This window comes from Nomia melanderi, chromosome 4, assembly GCF_051020985.1.
Source record: "Nomia melanderi isolate GNS246 chromosome 4, iyNomMela1, whole genome shotgun sequence".
NCBI classification, from domain to species: Eukaryota; Metazoa; Arthropoda; class Insecta; order Hymenoptera; family Halictidae; genus Nomia; species Nomia melanderi.
This window is the reverse complement of record NC_135002.1, coordinates 12,524,065-12,538,826: the sequence shown is the minus strand read 5'-3', so window position 1 is coordinate 12,538,826 and position 14,762 is coordinate 12,524,065. Positions and strand designations below refer to the sequence as shown.

The following is a 14,762-nucleotide window of genomic DNA, read 5'->3' as shown; positions in this document are numbered from 1 at the left end:
TAAATGAGTCTTTTTCAATGTGATTGCCTTTTGTTTTTAAATGTTTTCAGATTTCAATGTTGAAACCTTTGTGCATTATGCTGAAACCGTATGCATTTATACTTATATGATTTGTTCAAATTTTACATTGACTAATTACATTGATTCTTTGTATAATTTCATCAGATTTTTCTGTTCTTCGTTGCGCGAAGTGAATCACTTTGGCAAACGAATGCTTCGTATAATAGAAGAAATGAAGAAACTGTGACTCTTATAAATTTTGAGTGTCTCGGTTAGGATCGTGGAATATTGCGAATAACGAATAGAATTTTATTTATCAGGTGTGGGGGAATATTAAACGGAAATTCGTAAGCGTTCGCCAGGATCCAATTAGAACGCTAAACGCTCCGCTGCGGGCTATTCTACAAGTTCTGGTAGACGTCATAACCAGAGAAGTAGTGTACCTACATGGCAATGCAATTAAAGGTTAATACTTTTCCCTTGTCCCGCGTTCGCTCAGCGAATGCTTGGAACTGATTTTATTCCGATATGAGGTTCGCAAACAAATTTTCGCGAGTAAATTACACTTCGGAACGCTTTGTTACAGAAATTATTACCTCCATTTTTTAAGGGTGCCCGCTTAAGTAGCGACTATCGAAAATTGTAGATTTCAAAAAGAGTATAAAACTCTACATCAGAATTATATAGGAAATTGACTACTAAAAGGTAATACGAAAAGTTCGAGGAAAGCAATAAATTATCCCATAAATGTTTATTACAATATTTCATTACTCGAACAAAGATCTAATTAACCAGTCACCCAAAAAGTGAATGAAAACATTGAAACTCAAAGTGCTTGATTTAATAAACGAGAATTAAAGCGTACAATCCGTTAACAGAGGAACATTGATTATTCGAAAAACCGGGTAACTCGAAACTGTTCGAATCGATGGAATCAAATTGGACGAGTTTTGCTGCGTGTATTCAAACTTCGAAACTTTTGGCCGAGCAAAGTTGATCAAGCACCGGAAAAGTTCCCGGTGGAAAATTGTTCTTTGGTTAAGAAATCATTGAGCGAAGAGACAGCTATGGGAAATAATTTCAAACTCGAGGAGTCATTCCCGCGGATATAAATTTTAATCGAACGACCGCCTCACGCCCGATACTCGGCGGTATCGTTTTAAGCGAAGAATTTCGCGTTGGTGGGCGTTTTTACGGCGAGCCACGGAAATCGATGCGCGGGTCGATTTTTTACGGGTTAAACGCTTCTGAATTCTACTCATTGTACACCGGAAACTCTAATTCCCTAGGGCTAATCTCCGCGCCACTCCTCGGGGCAGAACTTCTAAAAAGTTCCACTTGAAGCGGTAACTTTCCCGTCAACGGCACGCTCCTGGGGGTTAAAAAGACTCGCGCGAGGGATGACGTGCGATCGACAGAATTCCGCTGGAAACTTGTAGCCGCGGTCGTCGAATCGATACTTGGAAAAATATTACTTCGTCCGATGCACCGTTCCAAGTTTCTAGTTCTATTTTTACTTTGGCTTCGCGGCGTTCGTCGACATTCCCTATTTATCCGCTCCTTCCATTCACGACCCACCGATCGCCAACTTGGTAATTTAATCGTCACTCTTTCACCTGTATTTACATAATTCATTGTTGTGTGTAATTATGGAAATGGTGAACGGGTCTATTTAAATTTATCGTTTCTGCGCGACATGCATGGAAATTATGGAGCATGTGGTTATTTCCTCGATCTTGGTTTTATTTGTTGTCACCGCGCTGTATAATGGGAAAATTAGGGATTCTACAATTTTATTTAGACTAATTTACTCATTTATATATAGTTTTATTTAGACTGGATGCTATTAAAGGTTTATTTCATTAGTTGATGTTGATTTTGTTTATAGAGAATGTTCTATATAATGATTGAAAAATTAAGGATTCTGAAGGTTCATTTTAGAAGTCGATGTTGGTTTTATAATAATGGTTTTATAAATGTTACATGACAACATTTTTTCAAATTTTTAAGTGACGAGTTTACTGTATTGTGTATTCAGTGTTACGTTACTCCACTGTCAATGATGACACGCTCCTTCATATTAACTATTGACCAGTAACGTGGATTCACCAAATGTCGCGGATAAATGTTTAACATGTACTATACGTATTCATTAGGTGAGTGGTTGTGTAGTTCTCAACGGTTTACATTGCCCAATACTGTTTAATATAGCCACCACTGTTAAGCTAATATTAGGAAACCAGAACTTGACCAATACAGTTGCCGTATTAAAAAATATGTTTACTACGATTCTATTACAAGAAAAGCAAATATCTCCATTTAAAAAATCAGTTCTCTTTTTTTATTTGAATCTATTAATTTAACTTTCAGAATTATATCTTAAAACATAGTTTAAAACTTATAAAATAACATTATTATACAAATATTACAAACATTATTGTATAAACATTTTATTAGAAAAATAATCCACAGATGTGACACGTCAACGAAAAAATCATGAATCATTGCGATCAATTACGTTACAAATCAATTGTTATCATCCACTGTGTTTGTGGGAATAATAATACTTCATTAAGTTGTCTATGACACGTAAGACACTAGAATTAACTTTGCGCTAAAAATACCGATCCATGATCCCATCTTCATTCTAGAATGATATTTGCCATTGCTTGTGAATTATTTAGTCATTACATTCCCCATTAACACGTTGACTGCCAAACAAAAATCCATCGAAAGTCCCATGTACTCGAAACAGTTTTCTTAACGAAACAGAAACTAAAAAGTCAAGACTCTTTATAATGACTGCTCTACTGTCCTTTTTATAGCATAGATTTAGGTGAACCAAATCGAAATAAGAATCCATTCTTTGCCATATTTCAAATTATATTTCTCGCTTTTCATCTTTTTTCTACAAAAGAAAGATTTAAAAATTCTTTTTCATTCTTACTGTTCGAGTATCTTTATTTCTTTCCTATCGGTCAGAAAATTATCCGATTCGTCTTGAACTATCCTATCTCATACATCCAACGGAATTCAGTTCATTCGTCAATAGAAAATTAATTTCTAACACTAAACGTACCGGCACTTTGAATATACTTATTCCTACTGTAATCATTCAGACAACTGATTACAAACTAAAGTTAAACACGATGGACGATAAATTTTTCTTAGTGAAAACAGGAGCAAAAGGAAAAACTGATTAATCGGACAATACAAGAATTGATATAAAGTTAAATGAACGAAAGAAAACGTAGGATTTTAAATCAAGTTTCAAAACCGGTCGTTCAACCGGTTGCGATACGTTTAATGTTTTTATGTAAAGCATGATATTATCTGAATTCAAGTGTTTTAGGAATCAAAATATTAAATACATGATTGTTTTACCTGTTTTTCCTATAAATACGCATTCACGCAAGCAGCCGTTGTCCACCGATCAGAACCGTTCGCACGTCTCTGTCACAAGTATACGCGTCCGCAAATTATCTAACGACCGCTAACTCTCTCAAAGCTCTGTGATTAATACCGACAACGGATCAGTGATAGGATAGACAACGGAGTACCTTAAGGGTACGTGTACATGGACCCGCGAGCACGTGATGATCACAAAAGGCAGTTCGACAGAGTAACCAATATCGGGGCCGGCTGTATCGCGTTTCTCTTTGACGGCGCGCGTTTTACGTTTACAAAACGCGGAGGAATTGCCGGCGCTGGTCGCTCATTTATTCCAAGTGTCGCTCTAATAAATTCCCTGCTGCTTAATAGTTCGAATGCTCGTCGGACATGCTCAAAGAACGCTAGCGACGCTTGTACTCGCATATCGTTTATATCCTAGCACCGTGTATCACTTTAATCATCCTGTCCACGATGATGCACATAATTTCGAGCCGTTCCCCTTCGAAATGTTCTTTTGCAGCGGATTGTACCTTTATTCCACTGTGGTCCTACAATGTTATTAGTAGATCTTCATTCATGTATGAGAAATTTGGAAGCGCAAAATAGCATAAAATGTACACAAGACGAGAAAACATACGAAGAATCTATAGTACAGCGTTTGTATAACATTTATTGGGGAAAACCATTTCCTATTGTAACTTTATGTTTCATACTATATTCTTAAAAATTTGAATTTGCATAAAGTTCCGTTATAAGACTAACGTAGTTTGTATTATTCTGTGGAGCCTCTGGTGTTTGATTTAGAAGAAATTAATTTCGTGCTCTGTTTTGTCTATTAGTTTTGTAAATCTACCACTTGATATCAATTTTATTCAAGGGTATTTCTTCATTGAGTGACACTCGATACTGTTAAATTACGTTAAATTGTTTCCAATTTAATCAACAGATTAAAAATTCAACTTTTTAACACGTTCCGAGCCACGTGTACCATTTGTGGTACACGCCCAATTTTTCTGAGGAAATATTTTTTGTGAAACATGTGGCAAAGAATAGCAGTACATGTTGCGAAACAGCGAAAGCGCGAAGAAATAATATCAAAATATACATAAAAGTCACCAAAAACTTGAACGTAACTTAATATTTCATTAAAAAAATCAGTGCACTCATAAGCAAGATATAACCGAAATTTCCGGTGGCACGGAATGTGTTAAGGACAAAATTAGACCAATAAAATTGACATCAAAAATGGTTTTTATGATAAGTATTCTAAAAGGCACTACAATTTTTTCCGTATTGTATGCACTTCGTACAAGTTTAAAATCTACAGGTTTAACAATCCACAGTCTATTAGTTAAGGAATAACGTCGCTTTTATCGCTTTCTATCATTTAAGTGCCCTATGAACTACGCTTTAAATAAAACACTTAAAATAGTACAGAGTCACAGAAAAGGAAATATGAAAACAATTTGGAGTTCAAAGAGTTAACGTGATTTGCGCAACTGTCTGATCGTAATTTTATTTACTAGACGCGATAATGTGTCACCGTTGAGCTGGAACTGTCAGCAATTAGACTGCTCCGATTCCAGGACGTTCGGGTTATTAATATCTCGATCCTGCGACAAATTTTCCTCGATGGCTGCCGACTAATTACTTTTACGAGCGACGCGAAGGAAATAATTAGGGCGATCAAGATACCTCGTGGAGGGTGGTGGGAGAATGAAATTTCGGGATGCTTCATCGAATTTCACGGATGAATCTCACGTGTTCAGGCTCCTTTGTCAGGATCTCGCCAGGCGTAATAATAGAAACGGTTATAATTATTGACAGCCAATTACCTGTGGCACTTTGCATCCTCGCTAAGAAGATTTCATTGAACTGAGAGAACTTGACTGTGTGCTGGTTTTTTAGAGTCACTGGAAACTTCATTAGTATTCAGTTTTATTTTGTTTTTTTCATTATTATTGTCCTTGAAGACGATGAGGAATTTTTATAGATAATTGTTGACATTGTGCAACGACGAACGGTTTTATCGGTTTATGATCACGATTGGAAATAGTAATGCGGTTATACTGGCAATGAACAAGAAATGCCATTATATAACCGTTCCTTCGTGACTTCTGTTTCGTTCTTTCTCAGACGTTTACGATTATACAGGGCGTTTACGTAATTATGAGTCAGAGCTTGCGTTGCGAATGGTGAATATATGGAAGAAATGAGAAAGTAAAGAGTTTGACTGATTTTTTAAATCAATATAACAGTGTGTATTAAGCTTAAGTTTTTAATCATGTTGAAGTTTCTATTTTGTTGAACTGGTCAGTGGAAATAGAAACTAACGATGCAATTGTAATATGACCGGAGAGATTTAATTATGGGGGAATGCCACACTACAAAGTTTTTAATGGTCTCTATAAGAGCTAACTAATTCATTTCGGGGGAATAAAAATTACTGTTGCGTAAGATGCAGTTATTCTGTAATTAGGTTTCTGTATACTATCATTAACATTGATTTTCGCACATTATCACCATACTACTGATTCAACTCTCCTAAAACAGTATGCATCAATGTTCAAATGTCAAAATGTCAATGTAATAAACATTTCAAACCGAAACTATTAAATATCAGAATTATTCACATTGTTTGTAACAACAATAAAATATCACTTTCTTAAGAAAAAAAGAACTTTCTTTCTGTTCTCTTTTGCATTTTATTAAACACTTGGAATTAACCCCTTGCTTTACAGTCCATTTAAAGTCAAATATGCCAGTTCTACTCAATTGTACCGTAACAATTTATGAAATATTGTCCAAGACCAATTTTGCTTAGAAAAATGGTAAATCAAGTAGTTAATAGAATCATACAACCCTTGAATATATAAGTGTCAATTATTATCGATTATAAATCAGTGAACTTTAAAAATATCTTTTACCAATTCCAGCTCCTTTCTTCTATCAATTGCAGCTGGTATGTACAGATAAATCGAAATAAATAAAATCGCAAGGTGAATTGGATTAAAATAAAGATCCAGGCCAGATTTATTACCTCTCAGACTATATTTCTCATTTCCCGTTTCTTATTTGCAAAGGAAGGACTTAAACATCCTTTCCCGCTATTTATTATCAATGGTTAAGTAGTTTTATTTCTTTACTACCACACAGAAAACAATCCGTTTCGCCTCAGTCTACCCTATATAGATATTTACCTAGGCGGTGTAAAGAATGATCGTAAGCCGGGACGGCACAAAGAACTCTAATTATGCGCCGCGAGGTTTTCGGCAGAGTGAGTTTCATTATGATGTTAGTATACTCAGGCGAATGGCCTCGAGAGCCATTTGTCACGACTGTCGCAAGTTCGCCAGTTTAATGCATCCATGGCTCCGGTTCCTACCGGCATCGCCTTTGGTGCAATTTTCGAGCGACAATGCCGTTGTCCAATGGACAAAACGGTTTTGCACGTATCACGCGTGTCATCCCTGCACCTCCTGCCCTGGATAGTTTTCCGCTAATCCATATTGCTCAATAAGACGGAGACAATTACTGAACGAATGGGAAACCCATTTGTCCAATTCAAATTGGTTAGTCGGACCCGAAATATGCGGTGTGTTATACTTACGCGTGTGAATCGCAAAATGTCCTTTCTTCCTCAATGAATTGTTCTTTTGTTTAATTTGCGCCATTGATGCGGCATTGTTGAATTGTGGGAACGCTACGCGAATGACGAAAATGTTTGAACCACCGGTTTCTGTGTTTTAAATCTTCTAATGGATTATTTATATTTCTGTGGCATAGTTTATTATATTTTTAAACAAATTTGTGTAGACATAACGCAAATAAAAATTTTCTTCAGGCTAAAGTAACATTTATACAATTTGTTGATACACCTTAAATCTTTTGGTGTTCTATTTATCATATGCTCTTGATGCTTTCTATGTGCTGCACAATGCAAAGTTTGTAAAAATGTTCGGAATATATGTGAAAAATAAATTCCGAAAAACACCACACACTCAATTCAATTTTTTCAGTTTCGATGCGTGTGAGGGTTTATTGAGTTACAATCTTGAAACGCATGGAAAATATTTAGTTAAATGCTTCATTTATTCCTTATATACCGAATAATTAACTACCTTAATTGAGTGAATAACTTTGAACTGAAAGTACTGAATTTGAATGAAATTGCAATTGAACTTTAACTTTTATTTGAAATTGTTATTCGTTTGCTGGTTGGAAAATATCTCGCAATCAGTAGTATCGATCTCGAGTCATTATGGATATTTCATGATGATTTCCTTGGGCAGTAAATCATTTGTGCAATGTTCCATTTGAAGACTTGATTGTGTCAGGTATCTAACCCGTGTAACATGTGTGTTACGCAACGAGTAAACCGCCCCGAATTTTTATTGATCCTGGCATATTCGCACCTATATCTCTAGATCTTGTGAAAGACTCGTTGTTTCTCTTCATCAATAAAGTGCAAAGGTAGACTATATTCGGTGTCGCACCACTGAAAGAGTTTAACCTTTTAATTCACCAAGAGACATCACTCAAGTGTAACATGTACTGATGAAGTTTACGCATGAGATAGCTTTTTGTAAACTATTTGACACCTACTCTTTTATAGTCGCTGATATTCACATATTCGTTGTAAAACATGTACTCCGATTGACAGATATTTTTATATTTTATAAATTACATTCAATACGTTGTTAGTAAACAGATAGAATGAAAAAATTGCAGGTACTTTAAATCAATTAATAGATAGTCTGCCTCAATAGAGGGAGACAAAAGCAAATCATTACTATACGTACTCCTTGTTACATTCATTTATATTATACCTCAAAACAAACACCATTATACACCCCAAAAATACAATATCCTCAAACCCCAATAAACACCTCACTAATCAATTTCACGCATTCAACTCAAAAATTTCAAAAACATTCAAGAAGTACAATTACTCACTCTGACCTACAAACATTTCGACAAAACTCACTCCCAGCTCACCGTTCGCTAATCAAGCTCCGCAATCCTGAAAAAACCATTATTTCCCCAGATATACACTATACGAACAAAAACAATTTCCGCGAAGCAAAAAGAAACGGACACGGAAAATTGGCAATTACGAGTCAGTTACGAGTCATCGTCGGTATATCAGATGACGTTCGGTGACCCTGGAGAGCGCAACCCCGGTGGCGTCTGCGGGCCGCGATAGGGTAAAGGAAAGAGAAAACGAGCGTCGACGAAGAGTCGGTGCCGAGACGAAGACACCGAAGCGACGCGAGAGTGGGACCAAGAAGAAATAAGCACGGGAGGGAGAGAGAGAAAGAGTGAAGCCAGAGGGGGTGGTCGAGAGCGGCGTCAGTGGCGCCTCCAAGCTCACCCGTCTGGTGGGGATATCGTTGGACCAGGGGGCGGACGGACGCGACGCGACGCGCCGCGGCGAGGATCCGTCTCTCCTCAGTCGACGTCAAGCCGTCGCGACGCGTGCGTAATATCTTTCGCCGGTTTCGCGAAGCTCACGAGACTCGCGTGTCCCGCAGCACAGCGTGGCTCGGTACCGAGGCTGGTTCGGCCACCTGTTCGCTCCAGGAAGTCGCGACAGAGGGATCGGCCGCGAGAGAGGCGAACGTGGATCGTCATCCCCCGTGGCAGCCACTGGAGGACAACGCAGCCGACCAGCGTCTCGCGAATTTGCGCGTGATTACGGCCGCGATTCATCTCGCCGGGTAGACGTCGTTGTGCCGTGCCGTTCCAGGACGATATCTGTCGTGATACAACGTGCTTTTGTTTGCCCCAAGGCTAGAAACGGAGAAGTCTGTGAAACCACACGTCTGTTCTCTGCCGCGGTGTGAACGATCTGTGCCCGTGTTGGAAACACCGCGGGACTATTATCTAGGTGATTATCAGTGCGATACACACACTCCTTGGATTATGACCGTCGGGTAGGTATCCTGTTTGAACATTGTTTTTTTTTTGGGGAATGTCATCTTGGCTCGAGGAGCCACAGGGGTTACAGTCGTTTCGCGTTATCCGAAATGACGGCGGCGAAGTAGAATCGTCTTGCGTGGCAAGACACTGGATGTTCTTGGGGCCTTCCGGGTCTGAAGGATACTGGTGATCGTTGAATTTAGAATTGGGTTTGGAGTAAGGACACGGTTTGACACGGTGAAGCGCGGGTAAACAGAAGTTCGTTGTGATACAATGACACTCGAATTCTTGGAGCGATTGCCAAATGTTTTGAAACCTTGCTCTGGGGATTATCGGAGCTTCCGTTTGTCGGTTAACGTTTAGGTGATGTCGCGATTGATGGGGACCATGGATTTGATGATTCGATCCTTTTTTGTTTGACACGTAGTTGGTGTTGAACTAGAAGTTTCTGATTAGTGGAATTTTCTTTAATTGGTTGGTAAAGGGTTTGATGAATTTTTAGTGAATTCTGTCGATTGTAGTCTTTTCCGGGAATTAAAGAACACGTTTTGAATTAGAATGAATTTTTATATTTGGAATACAGATCTTCAGACCTTCAGAGTGTCTCTGCGGAATATTTAAGATTTATATTTGCTATAATCTGAGGTTAATGTTTCGAATTTCTATTCTAAGAAATTTCTCTTAGTTTTAATAGAATAAGCACCTCTATACGAATAAGATTCATTCATCTGAATAACAAAAAGTGCTCCAAGGATTCGGAGAACAGTGTGCAAAACGACGGTATTTCGGTCTGGCGTGCTTGAATAAGTGTTCTTGTATTGGTGATATTAATTGTCACTCGACGATGTTGCCTTCACTGCATCGCAGACTTAGCAATTACGTATTTCAAACTAAGGACAAATTAAAAAGCCACGTTTACCCTATACCAAACAGTTCTTTTCGTTTAATTTATCAAATTCATATAGCCCATTCTGCAAGATTGTAGAATTCCAAATTATACACATACCGCCCAGTCCTTTCAACATTCACGAAATAGTAATATTCAAGTAAACCATCTCTGATAATCTATTTAAAAAATTTCCTTCTCTATAGCTATACAACTAAACAGAAGTTACTTTTACGTACAGCTCACACTTGAACAGCACTACCAATTAATAACGTATCACACATACACATCGAATCAGCAAAATTTCGGGTATAACTGAAACGTTACGCAGCTATTAACACGTTTCAAAATATTCTAAAACGAAGTACGTACGATCGATCTCACCAATAACTCGTAATGATCTCCGATGCCGATTGTTTACATTGACATCGTTGGTGCCCTCCTTGCCTTGGTGACGTCGCGCGCTTTCGCAATTTGTCGCATGTCAATCGTGTATGCATCGTACGCGTGTGTGTGCTCTAGCTTTTCGATATCGATTCGCTGGCACAATGGTAATTATCGATTTGGTATCGAACGGCAGGCGGGTGTAAATGATTTCGACGGCCTTGAAGCACGATCGAACGGCACAGTTGCTCGCGTCGCGTCGCGATATACCGCTCGTTACCAGTATCGATATTATTAGATCGCGTTCGCGGCGGTCGATTCAGACGATCCCGACACAGGCGCGCGCGCGTGTCACTGCATACACATTAGAAACCACCGTGCATGCACACAGTAGTCGCGTCGCTAAAATTTATCAAGGTTTGCATCTCGTCAAACTTCGTCGTTCCGTCGTTTGTTTCGTTTGGCAGCGCAATGGGTTCGCCTCGTTAACCTTATTCTTGCACAATATTGAGCGACTGAGTAGCGTACATTATCGTTCGATGCAAAGAATTCGAGAAAACGATCGTTCCGATACATATACGACGTCGCCTGAACGATAAAGAATTGAAAATACACGCGGCCACCATTTGTGTCAACTGTTCCGCTCGCGATGATTATGCGCGCGAAGCTAGGCGAAGCTTCTTAGCACGTTCCATACCACGTGGCTTTCGCGCCCGGAGATGGCGGAAATAACAGTTTTACTGGTTCTACAGCCTTATCTTTGATGGAAAATATTCTTAGTTACTTTTGAGGCGATTTTATCGGATGCTTTCGGATGTTTACTCGTTTTTCTTTCATTTGTTTATTTGTAAAAGATTGAAATTTAAATTAATGGATTGTAATTAGAACGTTATTGTTATTGTAGCTTCGAGTGTTAGATTTATTTATGTATGTAAAATATTATTAAGATAGTTGGAACTTTAACTGACAATGACTTTTTTCGATTTTTATCGAATTCGCAAATGTTTTTGGTCAAATGTGAACGTGGCTAAATTGAAACAAAGTAGACGTATTAACGCTGAAAAAATGAAGTACTAACAAGAGTTTATTGTTAACCATAATTATTAACTAACCATAATTGTTGAATTATTTTTATAGTTTTATAATATACATACCATAGAAATTATAAGAAGTGATATATTTTACTAGCATAAAACAAAAGGTGTATACGTAATCGAGAAATCAAACATTAGAAAAGTACATAACCATTTGCGTCAACTTAACCTTTGCTCTGTGATTCATTTCACGGCTAAGCACGCGAGAGTTAATAACATTTTATCAAGAAAGGAAAGTAGAATGAAAGAAATTGTAAGTACACGCTTACTGAAAGAGATTAACAATCATAAACGCGAAATGATACTTTTATTCTTTTCATAAAAACTGCGGAATATTCGCATTTATTAAATTCCATTTAAAGTTTTTGTAATGCGTCCGACTCGATATTAAAAGACAAAGGTTAATTAAAAGCGTTGGTAAATATGTGAAATTTATGGCAGCGTTAAGTCCTTGATAATTTCATTAAAAAAAGATGATATTTAGTCGATGTAATAAATTCTTGCTGAAGTTTTAATATTGTATAGTAAAAATATAAATTTGTAGATATATATTATTTACATAATCACTTCATTCAGTTGTTGTATACAAAAATATTTTGCTAAAAATATCTGTTGCGTCTGCATCGTTGTATAATTCCGATCCAAATATAGTTTAAAAAAGTCCATAACAGAATCAATAAAAGCAGTAATTTTGTATAATGAAAAATATACGTTTCTGCTATTCCTTGTTTTCCTGATAAGCTGTAGACGTTTCATCTTCAAGCGAAAATAAGGAAAAATTTTTATACGTAGTCATGTTGAAAATATTTTACTAGAAAGTTATAAAAGTATCTGTGTTGTAAGAAAAATCTACCAATAAATATTAAATTAAATTTCATGAAAATAAATCAAATAAAGTTCATTTTAATAAATATTCTGTAATAGTTACAATAATATTTTACATAACCAAGCATGTAAAAATAAAGTTAATATTCCATAATATACATAGTGAATGTTTTGAATAAAAATTCAAACAAGTGATATACTCTGAATGAACTAAAGTATTCATACACAATCAGGTTTGTTGATAAATACGTCATGCAAGGTTAAACTATGGACTCTCATGTTTACCGCCGCCAGGCAAATGATTTTTTTTAACATATCGTGTAAAAGCCGTTCGTATAATTATGTTCTTATACCTTTCGATTCAACTTAATTAAATCAAAAGGTATAAATTAATTCTTACTCTTCACATTCATATACAACTCGTCGAAGTAAAATTATTTATGTAACTGATATATGAAACATGCATTGCATATTTTACACTGTGTTCAAGATTTGTTTACATTATTGTGTAATCAATGATTTGTAACAATACTTTATGGTAAAGCATTTACAACAAATAATTATACAGTATTAATTTGTTTTTTATTCTTGCTTGAACATTGTGCTTCTGTAGTTTATCAGAGAAAAAAGGAAAAGGAACTACTAATATTTAAATTTGTAATTACATTTATAAACTCTTTATTTTTCAATTCACTGTTTAAAAGAGAAACATTGGAGTTTCAATAACCACTTAACAATTTTTTCCGACCGTGTCTTGTTCATAATCGTTACAGTAATTAAGATATGCAAAACAACTCAACTGGTTATAGTCGTAACTTCATCACGGAAGATAATTTCACTCATCGTTTGAACTAAATCTTATCTCCTCTCGTCTCAATATTCATTTACGTGGAAACTCGAATCCAAAAATATCGTAATATTTATATCAATACAAATTAGGTCGTGTTTACATTTCATTCTAGTCAAGCGAAATTCGATCTCGTTTATCTCAAATTGCGACTACATAAATACTCAAACTCAAAACGTAAGATACGAAGCTCAAAGTGTAACACGAATTGTTAAATAAACAGAAGACAGTTTATAAAAGAAATATTATTTACATCTCTTGCACTTCCTGTAGCCGACTTTAAATTTCGGTAACCGAAACTGGCATGCGAGTAACGAGTGCCAGATAAGAATTACGAAACACCGGCCTCGGTAGTCGACTAAAGTTGCTCAAGCGAATTAAAATCCTACAGCTTCGCATATAACATTTCTATGGAAAAGGACAAAAAATTATGTATTCAAACAATTAAAATCGTACACCTGTGTTCTATTTGAGATACAAATAGAGTCATGTATGAATAACTCGAACGATTCCTGTTCTCTTCAATGTGATAAAAATTTGTTTGCAGCAAGAGGAAGCCGTTAATTCTCGGTTCAACAATCTCGCAAATTTCTCATAGATCTTTCTTTAATTATTTTATTAATTATGTGGATCTCTTACTCACAATATTTAACATTGTATACTGTAAAATTTTGTTTCAAAGTAAAATGAATAAAGTAATATTAGTAAATCCAATGTAATACAGACAGAAAATGTTTATTTTATGCATTGCATACATAATGCAGTAATGCTCAATATAGAATGTACTACACGTACGTATATTTTTGTTAATCGACAATCATTACTTTTGAAATTACATTAATTACATGAAATTCTGGAAAACGCGGTTCTATGTAAATTAACCTTGCACTATACTCCAAAGGTTACTCTATTTGCACCATATGACAATGAAAAACACAGTTGATCATTATCCAAATTCTCTATTACATTTGAATGATTAAAGTATACAAATAAAAGCATAAATTACAATAGACCATCACAATAATATACTAAACAATAATCCAGTAAACAACATAACAATAAATATAATACAATAAATAATAATACTAAAATAACATAATAATATCCATAAACTATTAGGTTACAATTCGTTTTAAAAGCGTACATATGTATACTCGAACAACGCAAATGGGTTAAAGACCGCGCGGGGATATTGTTTCGATCGAAAATAGTCGAAAAGCGATAGAACTATTGGTCGAGTCGATGACGTGCAGCTCGCCAGGGGGATAACGAGCACGGGCGAACTCAAAAGAAAGCTCGCGCCCGAATGAAAGGGAGAAGAAAGTCGCCGGAGGAGAAGGCACGGGCGGGCACTTGTTTCTCGCGTTGTTTCGCTAATACAAAAACCTCGTCCGGGGTTCGTGCCCGGCAC

The 14,762-nt window shown here is 36.4% G+C and overlaps 1 protein-coding gene across 8 annotated transcripts in view; it reads left to right on the top strand.

Moving 5' to 3' along the window:
* Positions 1-8,832: 8,832 nt before the first annotated feature.
* LOC116425485 (CUGBP Elav-like family member 1-A) overlaps positions 8,833-14,762 on the top strand; it is a 495,366-nt gene continuing 489,436 nt past the window's right edge. For 6 of the 8 annotated variants that reach the window (XM_076367233.1, XM_076367229.1, XM_076367231.1 and 3 more), the window contains exon 1: positions 8,833-9,329. The gene's annotated coding sequence lies outside the window, so the exon portion shown is untranslated. The remainder of the gene's footprint in view (positions 9,330-14,762) is intronic. The other 2 variants (XM_076367228.1, XM_076367232.1) reach the window with 2 other exon arrangements.